Raw genomic sequence first — 22,430 nt, 5'->3', positions numbered from 1 at the left:
TGGGGAAGAACAAGAGTGTACTGCTTACAATAAAACTTTTATGAATAACTTAGAATTTAGACAATTCTATTTATGTACACTTTCTTTTGTAAGTGTTGTTTTCAATAGGGATAATAATTCACTATTGGAAACCAAAAACAAGCTTTTCACCTCACAGGAGATTTAAGATGAACTAAAAGTCTGCTTTCTCATCAAAATGCTAATTATTGCCTCAAAACTGAATTCAAAGTTGAACTTATAGTGATGCTTAACTTCTGACATCCTGTACTTTCCAGCATGAGAAGAAAATAGAGGTATAATACTACTTTGACACTACCTAGTGTAAAAAGTGGGACACTGTCAAGCTGATTTGCTATTAACATGTCAGCCTCTTTTCTCAAAATAGGAAAAAGTAACTGAAGAGCACAATGCAGAAATTCCAGAAAATTTAATAGCTGTGACTTCAATTAATTTGAACAGTCCAATGCATATTTCAGACCTCTCTAAGATTAAAACCAAGTTAATATAAAACTGGGGGAAAGGAGTAACATTCTGATTTTGAGGGAAAGTTATTCTTCGGCAGATATTTCATGCTCTGAAGCTGAAATTTAAAATCTGGGAATTTAACACCTGTGGAAGGATGTGTGAGCTACAAATCTAAACTGAGCAAACATATATTTAAATTCACTAGAAATAAGCAGGGACTTACTCCACAGATGAGAGTTTTTGTAAAGGGTTAAGGAACAATTTATTGGTTCTTCATTGGTCAGTTCATGTCATGGGAGAAGCAAAGCAAGAAGGAAAAGAGGAAAATATTGATCAACAACATGTTTCTCTCTCACTCTGTAACACTTTCTTCTAACCTGCTTCATTGACAAGGCCATAATCTTTCCCTTGACACATCACCACCCGCTGCTGCAAAACCAATTCAGTAACTGATATCATGAAAGACTACAGGATATTTGAAATGCTGACAATACATGTCCAACAGATCCCACAACTTCCCACAGAAATGTTTGCCTGCTTTACTGTCTTTCTCATAAGAACAGCATTGGAAAACCACAGAATAATGCCAGGATCCTCAGCATTTCTTCTGCTTTATTTCAGTAAAGCAAAATAAAATAAACGCTCCCTGAAAAATTTATTAACTCACCCAGAAAAATAAAAATGAAGGAGTAATTTAACCTCAAGTCTATTAAAATCAACTTTAAGTATATCTTGCTTTTCTAGTGCTTGTACTACTTACATTTTCATTTAGTTAGATGAAATACCTGGTACCAGACCAAAAACCTTAACATCTAAATCAATAGCAACACACTGGAATAACAGGACTGTCTAACAGTCATAGAAAGCCCACACCCCCACAAAACATTCCAGAAAACAAAACTCTCCTAAAAACACAAGTAAGATGCACTATAGATAAACAGTATTATACTAAAATAGTAAAGCTCTGAAGGTTTTTCCCCCGCCATATCAAGGTTTCTGATCTTATCCATCATGATCAGAGACAGATGGATGGACAAATTCTCAGTTCCAACTGATTCTCCCTCCCTGTCACATTCTGAAAAGATTGTTAAACATTTATTTCCATCCTTTCTCATGTCTTCTTACTTAGAGCCTTTAATATTTGTTACTTTGTTTTTAACAGTTTCCCAACACCCATATGTGAACCAACAACAGTGACCTGACAAAAATCACAAGTGAAATTGTAGGCTTGTTCCAAACCCCCACAAAACATTCCAGAAAACAAAACTCTCCTAAAAACACAAGTAAGATGCACTATAGATAAACAGTATTATACTAAAATAGTAAAGCTCTGAAGGTTTTTCCCCCGCCATATCAAGGTTTCTGATCTTATCCATCATGGTCAGAGACAGATGGATGGACACTGTTTCCTAGCACTGCATGCTCAATTCCCTTTGCCTGTAACTCCTCCAAGAGGTCTAAAGAACTCATTAATTACTTGGAATAAATCACCCTGTATAAGTTGACTACAGCATAGCAGACAGAATAAAGACCGAATAGGTATGAACCAGGAAGAAGTGAACTTTTGAATTTTCTCCCTCAGTGATTAATTTTATTGCCAATCCCCCAAAAATATAGAGCACTTCAGAAATTAAATAACCAACAGAGCTTCAGGGTTAGCACCACATATGATTTTGTGACCAGAAGTAACCAAAATGAGTATGTTCTCCTAAAAGGAGCCAACTACCAGCCTCACATTCCAGGCCACCACAGACTAACATGCCACAGCAAGCTAACATACCAGCAACAGGAGACCAGTGAACATTATCTGCTGTCTGCACGTTCACTGTTCCTCCTTCAAGCAGACCCATCTCAAAGGCCAAAGTAGAAGCTAAGTAAATTAAACATCTAAGTATCATACTCAGTAGCACAAGTACAGAAAGCAAGCATTTACAAACCATTTAAGTCACGAATAATTTAGACTGCTATGCTGACACACTTTTCAGTCTAATTCCACTGAAAATACAGACCTCAGTCTTGTAAATACTACTCCAGCAAAGCTTTTTTTTTTGTTTTGTTGCACCATGAGCATGCAGAAGCACATACAGATTTTTAAGCAACATCTTTCAAGTGACAAAAAACCCCTATAATTTCCAATAATAAATGTTCTCCGATACCCAGTTTCAAATATAAAAATCCATGTTATCTTCAGGGTTACCTGTAAGACAAAAGACCTGCAGTAACTTGATCAAATTGACAAATCGACTGATCTTCTAAATCATTATTCCTCCCCTCCGATAGAGTAATGCCAGGAAGACAACAGCTACACGGGGAAAAAGCAGTAGCTCTCAAACCTTAGCAGTCTATCAGAAGTCTTCTAGACAAGCCTGGAAACACCTTCTACCATTCAAACACTTACAGTGATACCTACAGTCATTCTAGATGACTAAACCTGTGAATGACATTCAACCATTGGGCACTGCATTTCAGATGTTTCTGTAGATGCACTGATATAGCTCAATGCACCTATGTCCGCTCTTCTGCTTCTTAAAACTTGGAAGTTTTGGAAGATATGTACTGTAAAACAACAAGGAAGGCAAAGAATGCTGAAGAAATAATTTCTGCAAATGTACTAATCACATACCCCATATAATGGCACAAAGGAATAACATTAAACTTCTCTTCCATAACTGTCTGTGAAAATGGAACCCCTTACACAGTTGCTACAGGAACTACTCATGCCAACTTAAGAGTTGAAAACAGGTGAGAAGACTCAAAAGGCAGCAGTAAAACTCAAAGCACATTACTTAAAAAAAAACAAGACCGTGCTTTTGCATCTATCTTTAACGCAATACCAGAATTTCAAATATTTTGAATTTATTTATTTATTGGGATTGGAGCTTTCCCCAGCAAGGAGAATAGACCTCTGGCCACAGGAAAATACCACCCATTCCAAATTAATACTTCAATGATAAATGTTTCCCTTCAAGTATTTGTAACTTCTACTAATACTTCAAACCATCTCTGAGCTGTTTTCATTCCTAAAGCTGGCAACAGACAACTGACACAAGAAGTATCCTTTGAGCACTACAAGCTCACAGCAAGACAATTATACCCCAACCTATATAAACCATCTTACTTAATAAGATTGAGCCTTACAAGGCTCAGTTACCTTCTGACATTATTACAACTACCAGGATCTCCACAGCAACCAAGATTGTTCAGAGTGCCCTCAGACTGCTTAACCATCACTGCTCCTACGCATAGTGATCGCTTAGTGTCAAGTATGTACAAATTCGTTCCAAGAATAGAAAAAAACTAATCTACTTTTTAACTTAAACTTTTACTTTTACACTTTTAACTTTAACTTTTTACTCTAGGCAAAACAGCTGCAATGCTGGTGTTCTCCAACGTAAGTACACTTCATTTTGGTTTCATTTAGACCAAAGGAAAACGTTTGTTCAGTTTTATTTCTCAATTATGAGAAGTTACAATGTATTTTTGAAGGTGGAATTGCAGCCTGGTGTTGAAATATCACACTTCTGAATCCCCTTTATGGAAAGTAGGAAGACTAATAACTCAAAACACCTGTACTGCAATTCAAGCATCAGAGAAACAAGTATCTTTTAAAAAGCTGACTTTGATGATGTTCCTTTGGATCCACTGAAATTCAGGACGAGGTCTAATCTGGGTCACCAAAACTGTGACCAAAAATTGGTAAAAATAAGGAACTCCTTACCACCAAAGCAGCACTGAGAAGCAGGCATTCTTTATGTGGCTAGACACACAAGAGGATATCTCCTCCACAATACCATGCATGCTGAGTACAGAAAAAGCTCCTGTTTATATACTATACTTTACATACATATTCATTGATTTCCTGGCATAAACACACATATGATAACTATTTCCCTAAAATCATTAACATATTTTCCCTCCGCTTTCCACATGTCTTTCTGTCCCGGGGGCCTCTTTGGTGGTCCCCAGTGGTCAGCAACCCCAAAGTCATAGCTGACTGCTTGAGAACTGGTAAAAGTTGGCACAGCTGGGCTGGTGGCTTTCCAGTTCTTCCTAAAGAATATGTATTGTGCAGTTCCATAGGCCAGTGGTTTTTGAAGAATAAGCATTGTATTAGCCCACCAGGTGCAAACAATTTTTCATCTGGCAACAATGAAGGCAAGCCAGCAGAAAAAGCCTAATTATCCTGAGATTACTATAAAAGAAAAATACTACTGATTCCATTATAACAATTTTTTTCCATTTTAAATAGACAGAGATACATTAGGGAGATACAGAAATCTCTCCTAAATCAGCATCCTTATTTTGAAATCTTATATTTTAAAGATTTAACTCAACATCCAAATACTGTATTCTTAGTTTAATATGAAATCTGTATTTCAGTGAAGTAACCTTTTCACAACTAAAATAATCCTAAAAATGTCCCATTACCAACAGTTCAATACAGACTATTTACTACTCAAACTACCTTCAATGTTTTTATTCTGATATGAAAAGTGTCTTTTGACACATTGTTGCACCTACTCAAAAGCTGACACGGTAAAATAGCAATGTTTATAAATCTTCATTTTCCAGATGATCTTCATTTAACTATCTATTTTAAATGTCACTGTGAACATTTGCATGCTCACATAGGAATACTGTCTACTATTTTCATGTCCGTATGAGTAACTCTTCCGCCAACTCCACTAGTAACTCATTTGGAAAAGGTTAGATTTCTAATTCCTCTACGTGGATTAAATGTCAGGCACTTCTTCAGCTGATCAGGTTATTCTATAGGGAGAATCTGCTGAAGATATGACATATCAACTATTTGATCTTTACATAACATTTTCCCAAAAATATTTTCCTTTTTGCTTAGGAGCAGGAAGGACAAAAACAAAACAAGAACGCAGAGCAGACAGACAGTGATTCATTACAGCCCTACCGGAAAGCCCAGCTGACGAATTTGCTCCCATCCCCTTCTATTTCTAGGACCTACTGCTAACATGTGAGGTATAATGTATGTTACACATGTGCAAGCCTTTCCTTAGCTTTGATCTTCCAAGCATGGCTCTTAATGACTGGGACTAAAGACTCTCAACAAATTCCACCAAGAACAAATCATAACACTGTTTTCTGAGACCACCAACTTAATACACTAATAAACTATGTTTAGTATTTTCTCCACAAAGCCCCCTTATCCACTCTATATGAACATGATGTGCAAATTGATACCCTACAAAGCTTTATGTTTACACTAATTACTATCTACTGTGAAGCTTATGCATAAGACAGACCAATTCATATTTCACTAATATAATAATCAACTTAATGATAATCACATTCCATAGTATGCCATATACTGCAACTTTGAGCACTTTGATTGCAAGCATACCTCCTTAAAATTAGCGATGTTTACTCAAGCTTAATTTAATTCATGAATAACAACCAGTCAGGTCAAAAGAACGTTTCCCCAAGCCATCAACACACATGTATAAAAGTGCTGTTTCAAGCACATGAGCTACCATGTGTAAGGTTAAATATTTTTGTTCATAATAAGAATATCAATATCAGACTGATTTTTAGTTGTGATTGTTGATCTCAAGAAAGAACACATCCCTTCATGTTACTACCAAACTATGTTAATGACATAATGGCATTCAATGATATAACCATGAGTCGTAAGCAGCACTGAATTACACTTTCATCATTAAAATGGACCTTATCCATAGCTACCATGGTGACAAAACACTAGCGTAAAAAGTTGTGCCTCCACTACAAGGAACTATTCTTCTACATGGCATTGAAAAATATCAAGTGCATCATGAGAGACACAAAAGGCCTGAAAAGAAACAAAATTGCCTTGATTATGAACGTACTGGTTTACAACTAAATTTGTCATGCACGGCTACAACTCCTCACCCTCCCCTCAAGAATCTCAAGTCATTATTGGGACTGAAACACTGCTCTGGAAAGGGATGGTTCTTTGTAAAAGGATTACTCTATTCAGACTTTCTGCCAAGCATCAGCCACATAAGGAAAGCGAAGTTCACTGCCATTTATTTTGTCCAGATCTTTCTGATGCCTAAGAATAAACCTTACTGCTGCCTGGAAAGGTAAGTCTGTAAATTGCAAGTCAAATAATTTATTTGTTATCAGCCACTGAACCTGCTTTAGGCATTTATATGTTATCATTTTTCCTTACAGTATATCAAACAGATCGAGTTGGATTATTTTTTCTTAAATCACTAAATTACTCGACGATGTTAAAGAACTACCTATGTAAGAGTGTTAAAAATTTTGTATGGAAATTACTTTGTCCAAGACTCCCAAATACCAATACATATCACACATTAGCAAGACTGAAGCACACACATCCTATCTGACTAACATGTTGCTTCTGAGTTTGACAAACAGGAACAAACATCCGAGAGCTACGGTTTCTACCTCATTGTAAACATTCACAATATGAGAAACTCCTTGCCTTCACGAAAGAACTAACCTATAATTGTCTCTCTGATACGTGAGAAATAAACGTGCATCTCATTAGCTGGTGTAACAAGCACTAGAGGTACAAAATCTTAGGCTAAAACTTCACTTTTAATTTGCCCTTCAACAGCTTCAAAAAGGAGTTCTTTCAAAAGGAAAGTGGTCACCAAAACCAAACAAGGCTACACTAACAGCTTCAATTGCATGCACTTGAAAGAAGTCAGAGAACTAGCTATCTGCTTTGGTTTTGTTCTATATTTTGTTTTAAATGAAGATTCTTAAGATGAACTTAGCCAGGATCAAAATGCAGGACAGACCTCTGCTATATAAAACAAGCAGTCCAACTTGTCGGTTTGAGAACAGAGAGGGTAAAGGGGAAGAACATGGGTGACTGCAGCAGTCGAAGGTGGAAAAACTGCGACATTTACAGATGACCAGGAGGGCATATTTTTATAAAGAAACTTAAGAGCAACCCTGAAGAAGCCCAGCCAGACACTAAACGATATTCCAGAAAAACAAGGCAGACGTAAGCATGAAGCCTCAAGAGCTTGCGATGAAATAAAATATATTACCTCCTTTATGACTTTCTCATTTCCCGATAAGTTAATTGTACTTGCAGGGTTACCAAATGTTTTTTGGAAGGGAGGGAGCTGAAGAAGCAGTTACGCAGTCAAGCAGTTTCAGCTCAGTGCCTTCTCGGACCGAACAAAGAAACTTCTGTGTCCGATGAGATTAAAAACTTTCGGTCTCACAGGCTCTTTCCCTGCCTCCATGAAACCAGCGCCTGGGTTCACACGTTCAGGCGAGACGGCGAGAAATACAATGAGCAGCTAAACTGTGCAGGCCAAGGCGGAAAACAGAGACAAAATATAAAGGCCAAAAACAGGATATAAAACGAAGCCCGAACTCCTTGCTTTTTTCTCCACCCCCTTCCCAGAGGAAGGATTTTTCTGTTGTTTTTGTTGCTGCTGATCCCAAGCCTTCCCTATTTACCTTAGCTGTCGGGGCGTCTAAACCAGATCCAGCAGGCAGGAGTTTCTTCCGACCCCAAGTTAAATCCAATCGAGTTTTCTTCTTCAGGGAGAAAGAGGGCAGAGAACGGGGAGAGGAGGAGAAGGAATGTTAGCAGCTTTCGCCGAGGACGAGGGAGTTCGTGCGCACGGGCAGAGGCCACCAGAGCAGCCGGGCTCCCCCGGCCCCGCCGCGCTCTGCCCCGCGCCCGGCCCCACGGCCGAGGGCTGAAGGGAAGCGGGATGGCCGCCAGCCTCACCTGCCCGCCGCCGCCCTCGCTCCCCGCCTCCTCTCGCACACTTCCCCCTTCTCCCGCGGCTTCAGCCTCCCGCCCCCCTCCCCGGCCTCGGCAGCGGGGGGCCGGGGGAGGCGGCGGAGCTGTGGGAAGGGGGAATGAACGTCCCGGGCAGAGACGCGGCGGGGGGAAGGGGAGGTGGCCGCGGGGGAAGCCGCCGCGCCCCTGCTGCTGCCGGCGCCGCGCACCGCTGGCCAGACGGGGGAGGCACTGCAGCGGCACGGGGGGCGGAGCGGGAGCCGAGCCCCGGCAGAGACCTGGCGGAGGCGGGCAGGCGGGAGCGGGGTCGGGCGGGAGCCGGAGCAGGAGCAGGCAGGCGCGGCGGGCGCGCCCGCACTGGCTGTGCCGGGTGGGAGGAGAGACGGGCGGACAGCGCCGGGCGGGGGCCGAGCTGGGGGAAAGCCGTGAGGGACGGGCGAAGCGGCCAATGGGGCCCGGCGGGGGCGGGCTGCGCAGGAACAGGGCGAGGCGAGGCGAAGCGGGGCGGGGGGCGCTGGCGCGGGAGCGGCGCCGGGCGGGGGCTGTGTCTCGCCGCCGCCGAATGGCTCCTCCCGCAGCTGCCCGGCCTGGGGCCTGTCCTAGTTTGTCTCCTGCGGGGCAGCGTTAGTCGCGCAGGCAAATTCAGTCCTGAACGACAGAAGTTTCCTCGTTAGCAGCTCAGCTTCGTAGTTTAATGGTTGCACACCCTGTGTAGAAAGCGCTGAGGCGCCGGCTCACGCCATCGGGCGCTGGCCTTCGTGGCCATCCCGCCCCTGCTCCCGCACCTTGTGCTGCCTGACGCGGAGTTACCAAGGGTCTGAGGGAACGAACACACCCAAGGGAAAACTGACAGCCTCCCACGCTTTGGTGTTTGGGTATGCTACGTTAAACTTGGATGCAAACAACAACAATTAAAATAACGCCGCACATATTGTCACAATGTTTCACGTAAACCCTGGAACGCTGCTGTACTTTCTCTTCCAAGTATTTCAACACTGTCAGTACAATACAATGGTACTGAAAATGCGTGTTGACTGACAGAGTCGTGTAGAAATGCATGTTTGAAAAGCAGGCAGTGCATAGGTCACACGGCTTTGGTATCGTTTGGGTTTGGAGTGCAGTAGTACAGTTGTGATCCAAACAGAAAAAGTGAGTTTCTGTTTAATTTCCTGGATTGTTTGAAGTGGGTATTTGATAACCTATTGTGTATGCAATATGCCATTTTAACAGTCCTGGAGCCTGGAGTTCTGCTCTGCCATAACACAGCACATGAAGCTGACAGCAGGGTGGAATTGGACATGCTGCTCACCTTATGCTCTTTAATTGTGCTCAGCAGTGACCAAATCTAAGGACAGAGGTAGTTTTGTTTTCACGCTAATTTAATCCCTGGCTACTCTACTGGGAATGCCACCAACTAAAGTGGAATAGTGTTTTATGATGATAATCTGTTCAATGAGAAATTGGCAAAATGCTAAGTGTTATATGAGCTATTGAAGAGCAAGGGAAAATGGTATGTCGTGTTTCTATTGACCTATCCCTGATTTTAACATACGATAGATAAGAAAAGTCCTTTACACCCCTACCAGTCCTTGACAGTAACTCAAATTGATACTTCCTGTTCAGGATCATTGTTTGCTTCATTTCCTTACAGTGTTTTGCATGAAGAGCTTAATCTTTAGCAACAAAACATAGAGATGATCAGATTTTTATTTAAGTCCATTGTGTTTAACAATAGTGTTATTAATTTTAAACTTCTTGCCTGTATATGGGAATTGTATGTTCAAATATCCAGCTTGTATCCAGATACAAAAAATAAGCATGCATTTCTACTAGGACAATAATAATATTCACTTACTCTTTCTTTTCTCCATCTTCACAGAGCATACAGCCCTACTTTGGGAACTACATCTATGCCCAAATTTAAATAATTAAATCCAATGTAGTCATCAGAGTTTATTAAAAAGAGAATTGTATGTGTATATATAGATATTTCCCAAAACATTAAATCGCTTCTATTTCTTCTTGTTGGGAAAAGCCATTTTCTTCAAATGAGTCAGCTTTGGACTAAGGCCAAGCAAGAGAACTTTACCCCCACTGACAACAGATTTAGAATTTCTCACTACAGTGCCCTGCATTTGTGCCCTACACTGTGTCTACAATAAAATTACTAATTTTTTTAATCTCTTGAAAATGGTTGATCATTCATGTCATATACTACATAAAATATCCTTATTATAATTAATGTGACTAACTCTCTGCAACTGATGCCCTCTATCATTAACTCTTCAAGGCACTTTCTTATGTCAATTATCACAACTTTTTAATGTGAAAATATATTTTGGAAATGTTTACTGCAAATTGCCCAATGCATTTATTAATGCAGCCAAGTAAAAGACAGGTGTGAGAATTTGTAATAGCTGTTGCTCAGATGGTGAATCTCCCATAGTTGTTAACATTAGTTGCAATGTAAGATGCTGTTTCACTTACAATTTTAGCTATCAAAATAAAAGCCTATCCAAAGTCTGCTGAAACTACAGCTAGCTGGAGCATAACTACTGGAGGCATTTTGCACAGACAAGATATATCTATCTATACAAATTAAGAAAATACCAGGAGTTATCCTAGGGATCTAAATGTGCTATAAATATCAAGACAGTATTTAGATTACAGCTCCAGCAGAGTCCCCAGCAATATTAATTCCCAGAGATGATATCCCAGTTACCAAATAATTACAGATTAGGTGCACAAAGTACAAAATACAGAGTTACATAATGAGTCTTTCAAGTGAGACTATGCATCTGATCCCACTGAAAATTCAGACAAATCCTTTATACACACTTTCATGCTGGACATCAAGCCCAAACTCCTCTCATTTTAATTACTATTTTTGTATTTGAGCACTAGTAAATACTGCAACAATACACAGCTAAATTGAAAGAACATTTGGTGAAACAGTCACCTTTATGTTTGTCTCTCAGGAGTTAAGTGGTCTGAACAATTACTACATAGTTTCTTCTGAGTGACAGGGTTTAATTGCTGCTTTTCCCTATTCTTACTACTGTTGTTCATTATGATTGCATGTTTTCACTTTTCCAGGAAATAGATTGAAAGGCCTCTGGGGTAAGCACTTCTGCTTATTAAATGCTCAGGTAGTGACTTGAATGGTGGATTTCAAATTGATTTGAAGTGGAACTTCTGGGCATGATTGCAATACAAATATTAAATAATAATTAGTGGAAGTAATAACAACCTGAAAGACACAAAAAAGCAATAAGTAATTTTTCTTTAACAAGTATATATTGAAGTTTATTTTAAGTATCCCATAATTTAAATTTGCCAAAATATCTTACTGTAGCATTTTCTGAATTTATGTGGTTCACAACTGGATGATACTACATTTATGCTGGTGAAATTAACACAAAACTGGTATAATTCAGTGTCAATTAAGTTTTAGAAGTGTGTTGCTATAACTTCTAAATGCATAATGTGTATCTACCATATTTGAAGAGGAACTAAGTACACAACTTCTGTTCAGTCTAACTTCAGTACAATTATACACTGGCTAAATACACCATACAAATAAGTTTTCTCAGTATTTGGTTGCTTAGTTTCTCAAACAGTAAAATCAAAGTGATTAATTATTATGCAAGTACCAATATGGTAACACCCCAAACTAGCTTTTATATTCAGTGTTCTAGACATGGTTAGGAATGTTTTAGAATTATTTTTAACCATTATATTGTGACTTTTTGTTTGCATTTATCTTCCTTGATTAGCATGGGAGAGTTGGTGAATTCTGAGGAACACTTGGGACATGGAAGAGCATTTCATATGGAGGAGAAAAGACAAAAAGGTGGTGTTAAGGTACTTTTGTTCTTTCCTGCTTTGGACTACTTTGCTCCTGTACAGTCTCCTTAACACTGATTTTAAGCTGTACTGCAGCCTCTTAGCCTAAGGGTCTGTTTTGACACCTGATGCCACCACATAAATATTGTTCTGGTGAAAACAAAGAGAAAGGAATGAAAATGAAGCCATAGTATGTGAGGACACTGACATCTGTAGATCATAACCAAAAATCCTTTGCTGACTAGTTTAAGACAAAGAGTTACACGTGAAGCTGGCAGAAGAAGCCAGCTGCAAAGTTGCCTAAAATAAGCCATGTGCACAGTATGTTGCCTATGCACTGATGGTAGTTTTGGACTGCCTTTGCTAAGTTCTTGGATCCTAGAGGGTAGCAATTAATGCTGCTGAGGTTGTTTGTATCCAAATACAAATCCTAAAAGAATGCTGTACCAACTTCTAGTCAGTTCTGGGAATACTCTTCTACGGAAAATCAGTTATGCTAGCTCTATATGACCCATCACCACACAAGCAGTAATAAAACCAGATTTTTCTAATTGTAGGATGAATTACATTTATTTTACATTTTATGGCTTGCCTCTATTTTGACAATTAATTTTTCTTAGAAGGTGCTAATGCTGACAATACAAATCTCTTAGTAGTCTTTAGCACAATGTTGTATGTATGCACACATACATTTTTTTCCTTTCCCTTGTCTTTTTCTGCAAATAATGTCAGTAATGTAAAAATAAATGCTAACAATTTGTGAATTCTTGGCTTCAGTGTTTGTTCAATGATATTTCAAATTTAATTTCTTCCGGACTACCATATTTGGAATCAGAAGGTAAATCCTTTTGAAGCAAGAACATGCAAACAGTCCATTGAGATTAACTATTCTGTCCCTAGGCCAGATAAACTGACAGACTGTACTTCAAGAAAAGAGCTTTTGATTTCTGTAAAAGCCACCATGGACCATTTTTAGGCAGTTAAAAAAATCCTTTTGATTGTCTTCCATCTGCAAAATATGTTTCATGATAAAAGATTATTTCATTTTGGGTGAAATAATTACTTTTTTCAGAATCTGTTAGAAAAATGCAGATTTCTTTCATTACATATGAAATTCCATTTTAAGTTCATTTAAAAAGAATAATTTTGTCTTCCCCATTTCTCTTCTTTATGAAGTCTTCAGTTCCCCTTTTTCACTTTTGTTTTGCCTTTTTTCTCCTCACACAATCAACAGAAATGACATAGTTCTAAGTGCTAAAATAAAATATTTTACAAATATTTTATCCCTTTCCCTTTGAACAAACAAAATATTAAAAATTGCACTTTATCACTAGTATCACTGAAAACCTTATAGAAACATTATAGATATTCTTAATTTTCCTTTGACAAGAATGTTTTCAGAGTATTTTTTAAAATCTCAAATAGGTATTTTTTCAGTTATATCTGTCCTATGTTCTAAGGCATGGTAGATGTAAACAATAATTTTTTTATGTTTTAATTCACAGGTTTCATCTACTGTTTTCCTCCATAAAAGGATATATTTATACATTTTTACATGGCAGGTATATTCTACAGCATTGTTCCACATCAGTAAGGAAATAGTCACTTTCCAGGCCACAAAAGTGAAAAAGTTGTCTATTAACTCATTTCTATTCCTACAAACATGCAAAAGTGCTCAACAGAGAGCTTGGCTTTACCAAGTACTTTGAGAAGTTCAGTTTAGTCTAGAGGAGTAATTATTTCTATTTTTAGAAAAAATATTCAAAGTATTTTACTTTCTTAAACTAAAGTGAAAATGCATAGCTTCCAATTAACTATGCTATTAGCAATGTGGCAGAGTATACATCTGAGTATCATGACAGCATTAACTCAACCCGTTTCCATGAACGTATTTCTAAGTGCTGTGACAAAACAGCATACATTCAGATTAAACAGGAACACAGCTCAGGTGAGAGAGACCTTCAATGAATTTTGACACCGTGGGATATAAATTAGACAAAGTTTGTAGAAAAGGTGATACCTTTATTTAGATCAACTGGTAGAAATGGAGAAAACGTTTTTGACTTGACTGGCATCATTAATGAGAACTAAGAAGGAGGAAAACCCAAAAAAATACAAGTGCGATGTATTTGTTTTAGTATAATAAAATTATTTTAATCAATTAAACCACTGGTGAGAAAACAGCTGATAACATGAATGTACAGAGGGTAAATCAGCAAGAACAGTCAGCTTTAAAAATAATGTTGCTACTGTCTCCATGAAGAAGGTAGTTCCCAGGATTATTTTTTAAGCATGACTTGGAGGTTTATTCTTAGTTCCTGATCTGTGCAAGAGATGGATTATTTTTTAAATGAAATAATTGTTCTCCTACCCTTTGCTGTGTTTTATCTGTGCCAGTTCAGTGTAGTGAATAACAATTAATGAGTTTCATGCATGTAATTCTCATAAGAATGTGTCATACTTAGTTTAATACATCACATTTTAAAGGGTATGAAGAAAACCCAAAATAATTAATTTCCATTAATTCTTTTTGGTCACTGATATCAATCATGCTAAATTTGTCTGTATTCATGAAGTTTACTTAGGCTGTGCCAGTAAGGTTTCATTCTAATGAGTGAACAGGGGTGGTCTGCTTTGGATTGTGAGTTCAATACTGGACCCATTGTTTAAAAAGAGATGTGGGAAAGAAAAAGTCTTCAAGGAAGTGTAAATGCTCTAATTATCTAAGAGGTTTTTGTATATATACATCAGTATTTAGTATTATGCAATAGACAGGAATATTTTATCAGTGAGGTCTTCCATTTTGCATTATTAGATTGATAGATGGTATTTGGGAGGTTAATTCAAATGCAAGGCTTGGTCCTTACAAGGCAGTTCTGAGACTTTTTTTCTAGTGCATCTTGCATAATGGCTAATTTTCTGAAGTTTGTTGATTTGTGGATTCCTCTACAAGGTACTTTGTATTGTCACTTTTTGCCAGCCATGTTATCTAGAAAGGTGATGTCCATTTTCTAGTACACAAAAGGCAATACATTCTTAATTTAGCAGTGAAAATCTGTGGAGAAGTTTAGGTAAGGTTTAGTGGCACAGTTTTTTAAAATACTTCCCCATGAGTAGTTCATGAATGTGATGCCATTACTGGTATGAGGGATAAATTTTAGAATATTTTCAAGCTTTGGTTGCTCTCTCCTATGATTTCCACAATTTGTTATGAGTATTAGGCACCTTCATCTGAAAACCACCAATTTAGGTGTGTCAATATTGTATTAAATGAGAGAAAAAATTGTTCTGGTTTCAAGTTCTTTCTTTATCTTTGACAGAAACCATCTTGAATTAAGCTCCTGCACAACCAAGAGACCTTTGGGAGAGAAATCCTCTAAGATGTGAATATTCATAAACTGCTTTTTAAGACATGCAAATGTAAATGGAACTGTTATATATATAGACACAAAAGCTATTTGAATCAAACATATGTCTAGGAAAACTAAGTAATGTGTTAGAAAGTCAGGTAATTTAACAGGCATGCTACTGTCACAGAGATTTAAAATATAAGGACCTGCTTTTTCAAATGCAGAGATATTTTTCATAGAAGGAAGGTTATTGCCTTCACTGATGTTGCTAATCGAAATAAAATACTACACCTGTCTCTAGATCCATTACCTAAAGGCTTGTTTACACTGAATCAGAAAAGTACACTAACCCTGTGTACATTGAAACACCTTAATTCCATGCTTTAGTATGGAATTTCAGTTTTAGTATGTACTCACTGTTGAGATAAGGTAAAACCTATATACCCATCTATCACTTATTAAATGAGGCACGTATAATGTCTTTCTGAGCTACTGCCTTCCTGCCTTTCCAAAGCTGAGAATATGCTGAAATGATCAGGAAACTAAGAAAGGCCCTACTTGCCCCTGAACTCACTTCCTCATTACAACATTAAAGGCTCACAACACAGCACAGCAAGCCATTTTCATCTCCTTGCTCAGCAGAAATCAAATACAGAGCTTCTGAGGGCACTTACAGACCCTCACAACAAACAGCCTCCTCATATTGTGGAAGGAGCTTAGACCTTGAAGACCACAATGTCTGGCTGCCATAGGAGCTCACAGCACTTGTTCTGCTGTTCTATTGCCATGCCAAATAAAATATCATAATCTACTTCCAAGAACAAAAACAGATTAGCAGCAATCCTGCATTTAGTTGCATACATAAAGAGAAGCCTGACTGGATTTTGTCAGGGAAAGATGTACAAAAGTCAGTTTGCTGTAGGCAGTGCCAATGCCAGTGTACACAGTGAGGACTCAAGGCTGATATGTGATGTGACATGTCAACAAGGCTCAGATAAAATCCAGGACCATTTTGTCTGAGTGCCTAAGTGTCTTGGCTGGATACATGCAAAAAGAGCAGAGCAAGTGTTCAATTTGCCCATCTTATGGACTACTTGTGCTGGCAATCTTGAGAAGGGAACATCAGCCAGAAGATCTTGTTTTGCCTGGTTAAAATGCCATTAATGTGAAAAGCTATGAAAGAGGTAGTAGCCAAAGGGGTATGACTTGCAGTGTTACTTGTAGGCATTTAAAACTCCTCTGCCCCTAACAACCAGCTGCAGTCTGCAGATCTCCTTTCCCTAACTGCCCAGTTGACTTAATTTGTACATTCCAAACAGTAACCATACTAGAAGTTTGAAGAGCTAGTTAAAAATGATGATGTCTCAGCAAATGCAATAGTCACTCTCAGATGTTCAGTGGAAAACACTCCTTTCTTTCCCTTGCTCTCCTCCCCCACAATACACACTTTCTCCTTCCTCCCCTCCCTGTCAACTATTTGATGTTAGAGGGGAAAAGTCCTGAAAATCTCAGTAGTGCAGCAAACATGTCAAAGTTCTCCACCATCATCCCTCACAAATAAAAGAAGAGGCATGACTCTCTTCTTCACTGTTAGCTACTGAAATTTTAAATAACCAAGCTTCACTGCAAAAAGAGCATTTCTTAGGGGAATAAAAACTGAGTTTAAGATACCAAAATTATTATTGTATAGCTGTCTTGTCCCTTATTCCAACATTGAAAGCAGTGACTGTGCTGCCAGAGATGAGACTGTTTCTGTTCAACTACATATAGAAAATGTCCTGTGAATCCTTTCTTTCCATAATGATTACATGAAGAGGGAAATCACCCAGAGCCAGTGCTGCATCAGTGCTGCATTCTCTGTCCTATTTATGGGACTGCAATAAAAAGGAGATTGATTAGCTGCTAATGAATACTGAAGACCTTCCTGGATCTGAATGAAGTAGTTCAGCTATCATTCAGAGAACGAATGCCTTTAAACGGTGAAAAGCAGAGTGAGAAACAGAGGTCTCCCATGAAGAAGAGTGCTGCCTTGGAAATAGATCAGTCAGTCCCAGCAGACCACTGTGCAATGAATGGAGAAGAGGCCAGTTTTACCACATCCAAATATCATGCAGGGGTCCTAATAGTTGTTTTATTTTCTTGTGTGTGAAGAAGATAAAAGTCCTGGCAAATTTCAGTTATGCTGCCTGTGCATATAGGCTTCTGGAGATGCAGATATTAGGGTTTTTTGTAATGGAAGAATCAGCACTCTGAAAACTGTAGGAGTGATCCTTTAGGAAAGAAATGTAAGTACAGATTCTACTAAGAAGGCTACAATGTAGGGAGAAGCTGCTGACATTGAGAAATATGAGGAATAATACTTAGAAAGTAATACCTGTTGGTCACTACAGAGGAAATGGATGTGAGCAGTTAGTGTGTGCTCTTAAGTTAATGTACAACTGTGAAGAAATGAAGGATATAAATGAAAATAAATATTATCAAGTAGAACAGAAGGATATTCAGTGATCTTAGTCTTGGGAAAACAGGTAAGCTGAAAAAGGAAGTGAAATTATATGAACTAATTTTCAAAACTAGTATAGTCATATATATCTGGGAAAACATGGGCATTCTCATTCTGCAGAGTAGGCAGGGATATGCAGTTGGGGTGAACACCATGTTAGACATAAGGCTGCCATGTCCATGCTTTCTTACCACAGTGCAATAGTCACACCACCCCTTCTGCAACTGTTTCATCATCTGTTTCTCTCTTCAGTATAACTTGCTTTTTTCTCCTAGGGCTTCATTGAAGAGCAGAAGTGACAGTCTGATGGAAAATGAGGTAAGGACAACCAAAGGAGTGGGAAAAGTCATTAAGTCTGTGGTGAAGATGACTATGAAGGAGAGGGTGACTAGTAAGTGGAAGAACAGAGGGGAGGGAAGAGTAAGGAGAGGACAGGAGAAGTAGGTAAAATAACCAATTTTGACCCACCACACCATTCCAAAAAGAAAACTGCAGACCTACACAAATATCATACTTAATTAGTCAATAAATACATAACATCAGATCTGTGGAACTTCTGGCAAATGATTTAAACTTGATTTCAGTACTATTCTGTTTTCAGCCTTACAATACTCTACCAGAGCCTTGTGGTTGTTTACAGCCACTTGAGGATTAAAGACTGAAATGAATTACAGACTTTTGAACAAAAGGCTAGAACCTAGAGCCAGTAACTGTATTTTGGCATTTAATTCCATTTATTTTAGGGGATTAAGATTCCTAAATACTTCCTCTGGTGTGAGCTGGATGTGTTATTTACAGAAAGTACAGTTACAATGGAGGCTTTAGGACTCTGCTAATTTATGCCACTTGACAATTCTCATCACAGATGTAGGAAAAATCCACTGTGACAGTATGACAGGGCAGTAAATGTGGCTGATCTAAATAAAGGATATTTTGCTTGTATTTAATGAGATATACTCAGACATACTATTCACCCAATGCTCAGGTTAAAAAATTAAACTGGGATATACTTTAGTTGTTTTCTAATGCTTGAAATTAATTAGCCAGCTGTTAGATATGTTGAGGCATCCAAATGAATCATATTGCATACAATTTTTTTATGTAACTGGCAGCCTTTTATATAACTGAAGTATTAGACATTTTGTAAGTATATGTATATGCTTGTAATTTTGAATGTTTTGTACACTTCTTTCATTTTCCTTTACTGACTTCTGAATCATAAAAGATTGAGTTTCAGTTCATGTGATCGTTGCTGTCTAAATCACATAAATTCTAAACAGAGAAAGTATTATATATATAGAGAGAGAGAGGCTAGGTGTTTTAAGAAAAAAAATGCTTTGCAAATACTCTTTTTTGTTGTTTTTTATTTGTTTGTGGTTTCTTTTGTTTGTTTTGGTTTTTTAGAAACATTTTCATATATATTGAAGCTGACCATCTTTAAAGAACAATAACTTTTTGAAGAAGGCTGCTATATAGCCAAGATCATTGTAAAATCCATCTTTTATGAATTCTCTGCTTTGACATTCACCACAAGTTAAACTTTGTTGATAAAAATATTTAAAAAGTGGAGAAGTCACACTGCAGTTAAAAAATACATGGAACAGTTTACAGTTGTCTTTTAAGCTTCCCATTTCCATTGATAGCAATTTACGTAACCGAAGCCTAGGTTAAAATGAATTCCTTATGCTGTTCGGGGAGTAATAACTCACAGAAATAGTTTGCTGTTTTTCTCTCCCACACTCAGATATTTTTGTGTAGATTTCAGATTTCAGTTACAAAACATAGCATAGCATAACATAACATAACATAACATAACATAACATAACCACAGCAGTGATAAAATGAGCTTGATTTAACCCCATGTAAATATAACCTGTCCTGTCCTTTTATTTTCTGCAATACACACCATTATTTTCCAGATGGTATATCCCATAGTAAAGAACATAAGACAGACTTCTAATCTATATACAGAATGAAAACTAGTTTGAGTACAAATACAGCATTTCTAATAACACAGTTGTGTGAGGTCAATGTTCTGTTTATCTACAGTACAAGATGTTACTTTACAAAAAGTGAAAGACAGTTTTACATGTCAAGTGATCACAGAAAATTGTTAGTGCTGCGCAGCAGTTTGAGAGCAAAGGGGAAGAGAGGCAAAGGCAGAAGTTTAAAACCTACCAGTGCAGTAAATGCAATAGAACAAAGACTGAAGATAGACTTTCAAGGTAAGTCTATATTTCTTTCTCTTAAAAATGTTCTTGAAAAAAGTTCTAAAAATAGCAGATTCATTAAAAAATAACTAACTCTCCAATGTAGGTAGCTTCATATGGGAAAAGTGATAGAGTAGCCCACTCTCTGGCCAATGTAAAATCATTAGAAGATGCTCATATTTTCCAAAATCTCAGTCAAAAATGTTTTCAGTTGCAAAATAAAAGCCCTGTTATGAACATCACATTAGTCTTCAACCAGAAAATTCAAAATCAAAATGCCTTAAGCTAACATTAACTTAAATTTTATGTATGGAGCATGAAAGTTAAATTATTTTATCTTGTATTTTCCAGAATTAAGATTTTTTTTCCAGAAAAGGTATGTTGGGTTTTCTAATTTAAACAGCACTTCTGAGAATTGTGAGACTCTGAGCAACACCTGTCAGTGCTGGGAATTTTCTGCTGACTTACACCTCAAACTAAATTAAGAATTACTGTAATAGATGTCTATGCAATAAAGAATAAGAATCTCCAAATTCTACTACCAGTTGAAAAAAGAGAAGTCTTGCTTAGATCTCTTACTGAAAATTGATCAGATCGCAAGGCACTGGTTTAGATCACAAGGCACTGATTTTGTTTAGACTTCAATGGAGCAGGAATGTATTTTTTCAGTGTAATAAAGCTAAGCACAATACGATGAAATATAATTACATTTGCTTAGAGATCTTCTGTGTCCTACATTTTGACTGTAAAATACAGGCTAGTCATTCAGATGTTAGGGCTGCTAATTGATATAATAAAGGATGTAGAGGCAATTAATTAATTGTGTTGATTTGGCATGGCCTCATTTTTTTGGTAGCAGCAAAGGGGGGCTACAGAGGCGGCTTCTGTGAGAAGCTGCCAAAAGGTCTCACCATGTCCAACAAGCCAATCTCTGATGGCTGTGAAGATGGACATGCTGCTGGCCCAATTAGAAAGGTTGGTAACGCCTCTGTGATGATACATTTAAGAAGAAAATCAAAACCGTGCAGGTGCAGTTTTGTCCAGGTGTGGCGAGGCACCTCTGCTGGGAACCATCCCCAGTGCAGCGCACGGCAATGCCCCGGTGCAGCCACTGCCATCTGGGTGCAGCCCGTGGCCTCCCCCTGCCTGGCCCCTGCCCCATGCCAGCCGTGCCGTGGGCAGAGGGCAGGGGCAGCAGCGGCTTCCCCTTCCCGGCAGCCTGCAGGAGGTGAGGTGTTAAACAGCAGCAGCACCACGGCAGCCACACTGCTCACGTGTGGTGGTGCAGCCACACGGCCAATGGCGAAAACATGGTGAACATCTTCCCAACATGGAACCCAGCTGAGACCAACTCGGCACTGCGGGATCCTGCAGGAATCCTGGAATTAGCAGAACTTGTGGGCAGTGGTACCTACGGGCAGCAGCTTTTCTTTAGATAGAGGAGGAGGTGAGAACATGTGAGGGAAAAGAACATGGAGACACCAAGGTCAGTGGAGAAGGAGGGGGAGGAGATGCTCCAGGTGCTGGATCCGAGATTCCTCCACAAGTTGTGGTGAGGACCATGGTGAAACAGGCTGTCCCACTGTAATGCATGAAGTGCATAGGGGAAAAGTAGGAAAAGTGCTCACGCTGAAGTGGTGAATGCCAGAGGGGGCTGTGATCGAGTTGCAGACCTGAATGGAAGGAGAGGGCCCCTGCTTCCAGAGGTAAAGACAGAGGGCCCTTGCTTCCAAAGCAGAGCAGCCTATCCTTAGAGGACTGCACCCTGTGGATGAGTGACCCACACCACACCAGTTTTTGGGAAGACTGTTTGCCTGTGGGAGGGACCCCACGGCATGGCCAAGAAAAGACTCCTCTCCCTGAGTGAACAGAAGATGATCTCCAGTGATGAACTGACCAAACCCCCATGCCCTGCCTCCCTGCACTGTCGGTGGGAAGGAGGGAAAGGCTGGAGGGAAAAAGGTGTTTTAAAGGCTTGTTTTACTTCTCATTATCCTCCTCTTACTCTATTAATAATAAATTTACTTTATACCTTCAAATTTGAACCTGTTTTGCCCTTAGTGTGTTTTTCTCCCAATCCTTATCTCAACTCATGAGCCCCTTGTTATTTTTTTTTCCCTCTCCTCTGCCCAGCTGTAGCCAGAGAAAGTAAACAAACAACTCCCATGGATGCCTAGTATTTGCCCAGTGTCAAACCGTGACATTACTTAATTTTTAATTTTTTTACCCGAGATCCAGTATTATTTTGTCCAGTAAAATATTTTTTCTGAATGCATCTGCCATTTAAACAATATTTTACTTGAAGA

The 22,430-nt window shown here is 38.7% G+C and overlaps 1 protein-coding gene across 9 annotated transcripts in view; it reads right to left on the bottom strand.

The window, feature by feature from the left end:
- Window positions 1–8,557, bottom strand: part of ERBIN (erbb2 interacting protein) — a 114,952-nt gene extending 106,395 nt beyond the window's left edge. For 6 of the 9 annotated variants that reach the window (XM_039709977.1, XM_039709983.1, XM_039709985.1 and 3 more), the window contains exons 1-2: window positions 8,204–8,259; window positions 7,927–8,007 (exon numbers count right to left, since the gene is read on the bottom strand). The gene's annotated coding sequence lies outside the window, so the exon portion shown is untranslated. Of the gene's footprint in view, window positions 1–7,505; window positions 7,769–7,926; window positions 8,162–8,203 lie in introns of those variants that run through there. The other 3 variants (XM_039709981.1, XM_039709979.1, XM_039709978.1) reach the window with 3 other exon arrangements.
- Between the last annotated feature and the right edge of the window lie 13,873 nt (window positions 8,558–22,430).

Source organism: Passer montanus, unplaced genomic scaffold, assembly GCF_014805655.1.
Source record: "Passer montanus isolate IOZ18808 unplaced genomic scaffold, ASM1480565v1 scaffold22, whole genome shotgun sequence".
NCBI lineage: Eukaryota > Metazoa > Chordata > Aves > Passeriformes > Passeridae > Passer > Passer montanus.
This window is presented reverse-complemented; position numbering and strand designations above follow the sequence as displayed.